Below are 5055 nucleotides of genomic sequence, written 5' to 3' on the forward strand. Positions count from 1 at the left end.
AATTTGCAGCCAAAAGTCAGCAGTGCAGTATTTAAAATAGTACAGGATAAGGAAGGAAATGCTTCATAATAAATGGGACAGTCAATATCCTGGTCAATTTAGTTCCTTTTAGTCCATATTAATGCAGTAGTCTCTTCCGTAGCCACGATCATATTAGTAAAGCAAAGGGATCCGATCCAATAGAGAGAAAGAAATTTGTAGCAGAAGCGTTTGTAGCCTGAATCTGATGAAGAAGACTGAATCTGTGGCTGCATCTGCACTGCAGAATAAATGCATTTTGGCACCATTTTAACTGCCAGTGCAATTTTAGGATCTGTAGTTTGCTGCGGCAGAGAGGACAGAGAAGGCTAAAGGCCTCACTGACCAAACTGCAAACTCCGTAATTGCATACCATGGAGCCACGGCAGTTAAAGTGGTGCCAAACTGCATTAATGATGCAGTGCAGATGCGGCCATAGCCTACTTGTTTCTAGCCAGGAGGTGGGTGCAGAGCAGAGCAGAGGATGAGCCCTGGCATCGCTGCAACTGGGAAGAAAGGAGGAAGCTAAGTAAATACATTGACCCCCTTCCCCCCCCCCAATACCAGTCTTTGCATGTTTCAGCAACAAATACATTAATCCTTGCACATTATAGCAAGCCACTGGTCTCTTAGAGAAACTGGAGATTTGCACCCAATCCTTTCCTCTTGTCTGGGGCAGAGCCCCCCGCCAAACTGGAGAATTTGCACCTTCATCTCCTATCGGGAGAAGACCCCCCAAAACTGGAGACCCAGGGCTAGTTCTTGAGATTTGGCAACCCCAAGAGTCCTATTGTGGTTTGAGTGTTGGACCTGGATGCTGGAGACCAATGTTTGAATCCTTGCTCAGCCATGGGAACGCATTTGGGCAAGTCACACTCTCTCAGCCTCTGGAGAAGGCCATGGCGAGCCTCTTCTGAACAAATTTTGCCAAGAGACCCCCAGGAAATCTCCTGAAAACAAGCAAGAGTGCACAAAACCCATTCTTTCTTGACTTACCAGGTTTATACGCAACCCGTCTCCTAAACTAGGACTCAGGGTGTCTTGTTCGGGAATGCTTTGAGTGAGAGTTCCTGCATGGCAGAATGGGGTTGGACTAGATGGCCCCTGGGGTCTCTTCCAACTCTAGGGCCTGTTCCAGACTGCCAAAATAAAGCTGCTTTGGGTCTCTTTGGAGGTATGCTATTTAAATGATGCATGGGTCCTAAGAGTCCGGAGGTCGCGCCAAAGCCACACTCCATTCCTAAGCATTGGAGTGCAGCTTTGGTACAGCTTCTGGATTCTTAGGATGCATGCATCATTTAAAAAGCATACCTCCAAAGAGACCCAAAGCAGCTTTATTTTGGCAGTCTGTAACAGGCCTAGGATTCTAGGATTGTGCCAAAATTAAAACAAAACATAGATACAAACAACTACCATTAAACACCAGTGAGCCACATGATGATATTAACATACAACTGCATTTAAAAGTAATTTAAAAGCACACCACTATTTTAAAAACATGTAAACATGTGGGCTGTCCCTCATTCAGGATCCCCAACATCTGGAATACCAAATCAAAATGCTCCAACACCGAAGTACAATCAAATCCAACCCACAAAAAGCGATGCCATTATGGGACCAAGCCAAAATGCACAAATACCAAAACTTGGAAAACTGGACACTTGAAGGCACACAACACACAAAAGACAACAATAACAATACGTCATTCCACAGCCCACCACCAAATATTTCAAGCAAAGAAGCAGGCCTTCTTTAGGTTTGAAACAGTAGGAAGGCGGTGCTGTGGTTTGAGCGTTGACTGTGACTCTGAGGCCAGGGTTCGAATCCTGCTCGGATATGTCACCCACTGGGTGGCCTTGGGCAAGTTGCATCCCTCACTTCATGGATGGCCATGGCAAACCCCTCTGAAGAAACTCGCCAAGAAAACCCCATGATAGGGTCAAGCGCACAACCACAACAGCAATACAGTGGGCGGGAGGTGTTTAAGGATGACAGAGCCCATCATGAGACCATGAGGGAAGTGATAACAGTGCCATGGTTGCCCTGGATTCTCTTTTTGTCTATGAATATCCAATGGTCTGTACCAACAACTCACCGAAGAGCTGAAGGTGGCACCGACTCCCTGCCCGGCACTTTTTGGAGATGGAAGGGTCTTCATCAGGTCTCGCTTCTTCCTTGAAAACATGGCTCGCTCCTCCAAAAGATGGTGGCCACAAGGTACCCAGGTCAACAGCTGGCACCCAATGGAGGTGCCAGCCTTTCCATGCACCGGCCTGGCCTCCCACAGGTGCCCTGATGTGCCAATGTGCCCACTAACAGAAGGTTTTGGAGGTCGCTTACTGCATGCACTCAAGGCACATGATTTCAAACCCATTTCCTGGCTGGCTGGTCGGAAGGCGAAGAAAAGAAGAAGCGGCGACAAAAACCAACACGACAACACACAGCACAAGGCACAGAAAAGCGGCTGGGTGTGTGTTTGGTGTGTGTTTCAGCATCTGAACCCTGGGAGAAACCAACCTTGCTTGGTTGCTTTCTAGGCTGAGATGAGTACTGTACTGTATTATCCATTTGAACGTCCAAGATTATCAGCCACTGCCTCCTTGTGCAATAACTCATCGTTGGTCTCTGGCCCAATACTGTTTGGCCAACATCTGTGGGCCATGATTCCACAGGTTAGAGTTTTTTTGCACTACAGGAATTTTTTTAATTGTGGTTTCCACCACTTTGTTGTTGTTGCGTGTCTCCATTCATTTCTGACTGAAAGCCCTGGCAATCTCCTCCGAACAACCTTGCCATGCAAACCTATATAGGTTGGCCTTAGGGTCGCCAGAAGTCAGAAATGACTTGCAACAACAACCAACAGTTAACTACTGTTATAATCCCGAATATAACTGTGACAAGTTGCTTCCAAAAGTAACTTTGCACAGCCTGGGAGGGAAAGAAAGAAATCATTGTCCACTTTTTCCAACAGTTTGATAGCCTTCTTTTACAGTACAAGTAAATTTGCAAACCATATATATATATATATATACACACACAACACACACACACACACAGGAGAGAGCCAGAGTGAAGTAATGGTTACACACACACATGAGAGACCAGAGAAGTAATGTTTGAGTATTGGATACAAATCTGGAGACCAGGATTCAATTCCAGTCCAGCCATGGAAACCCACTGGGTGACCTTGCGTGAACCACACCTCTCAGCCTTAGAGGATGGCAAGGGCAAACCCTCTTGAACAATCTTGCCAAGAAAATCACATGAAAGGTATGCCTAGGGTCGCCATAAGTTGGAAGTGATGCAAGGCGGCTTGCAACAAATATGCTTTATTCTTTATTTATACCCCGCTTCCCCCCAAAAAAATTGGGACACAAAGCATCTTGCAATTTAAAAGAATGTTGCCATAAAATATACCAAAGTAAGTATTAAGATGGATTTAAAAAAATTAAATATAAAATAATTAAAGAAGAAGTTTTTTGTGTGGGAAAGGATGCAGCCCTCTGCCACCCTCTGCTGACAGAAAACATAAAGATAAAATAAAATAAGGCCCTTCAACAGGTGAAAAACTGAGGCTGCATCCACACTGCAGAAATATCCAGTTTGACACCACTTTAACGCCATGGCTCAATGCAATAATCCTGGGAACGTAGTTTTGTAACACATTAGCCTTCTCTGCCAGAGCTCTGGTGCCCAAGAAACAACAGCATGAGCCATGACAGTTAAAGCGACATCAAACTGTATTATTTCTATTACTTCCCTCGATTTAGACCAGGGGTTGGCAAACTACGGCCCACAAGCCGGGTTCGGCCCGCCGAGGCCTTGGGACCGCCCCCGCCTGGTCCTGCCCCGATGTGCTGCCCCTATCCTGGCAGCCCCCAGGACAATCCCGCTTTTGGGGGCCCCTGCCCTGCCCAGCCCGTTCCCCCCCAACCTGAGACCTTAGCCTCTGCGCGCAAGCGGCGGGGCCTTGGCGGGGCAAGGGGGCGAGGCGGGCAAGGGGGGGAAGGGGCAACGCAGGCAAGGGGGAGCAAGCAGGGGCAAGGGCGGGCAAAGGGGGAGCAAGCGCGGGCAAGGGGGAGCAAGCAGGGCAAGGGGGGCAAGTGGGGCGTTGTCTATAGAAGCCTCAGAAACATGCATTTATATTAACATTTTTTTTAAAAATCAACAATTTTTTCGCTGTCCTTCCATTTTTAAAAGTGTCCCCAGTTGAAAAATTTGTCCTCAATTGTCCCAGTTTGGAGGTCCTGACTTATGGCAACCCTATGCCCCCGCGCAGCTTCCGTGCCGCTCCAGAGCCATTTATGTTCAAATGGCGGCCGAAGTCTCACAGGACCTTTCCCTTGTGGGGCGGATGGGAAAGGTCGCGTGAGTACCCCGCCATTTTAGAACACAGCGGGGGCCTGTAGGAGGCCCGTGCGGTCGCCGGAGCCCTCCAGCAGGGCTCCAGTGGCTGTAGCGGGCCTGTATTGTATAGTTCCCATTTTGTTTTTTACTTCAAAATATGATGTGTGCAGTGTAGTAGAATTATTTTTTATTTTTTATAATTTTTAAATTTATTTATTTATTTATTTATTGGCTTGGCCCCCAGTTTTGTCTGAGGGACAGTAACCCGGCCCCGCTCAAAAAGATTGCCTACTTGATTTAGACACTATACTCCTATTGGTGCAGCCTAGAAGTGCTTGGCTTTTTTGCTGCTGCATCACACTGTGGCTCATGTTCAGCTTGCGATCTACTAAGACTCCTAGATTCATTTGCATGTCTGTTGTCAAGTATGTTTGCAGCATTATGTTGAAAATATCATATGAAAAGCAGCATGTCAGAAAAGGGAGAGATAAAGATCGGGGAAGGAATACTACAACCTAAGCTACCAGATGAACCACGTACCACATCATGGGCTTGAAACAATTACAAAGAAGATCAAAGTGGATTGCAAAGGCTGGCTTGTGTTGAACATAAAGAAAACAAAAATAATGACCATAGGGATGTACATAAATTCAATTAGGAAATCCAATAGCAAAAAGCTCTCATACCTTG

The sequence above is a fragment of the Sceloporus undulatus genome, chromosome 10, assembly GCF_019175285.1.
Source record: "Sceloporus undulatus isolate JIND9_A2432 ecotype Alabama chromosome 10, SceUnd_v1.1, whole genome shotgun sequence".
In the NCBI taxonomy this organism is placed as follows: domain Eukaryota; kingdom Metazoa; phylum Chordata; class Lepidosauria; order Squamata; family Phrynosomatidae; genus Sceloporus; species Sceloporus undulatus.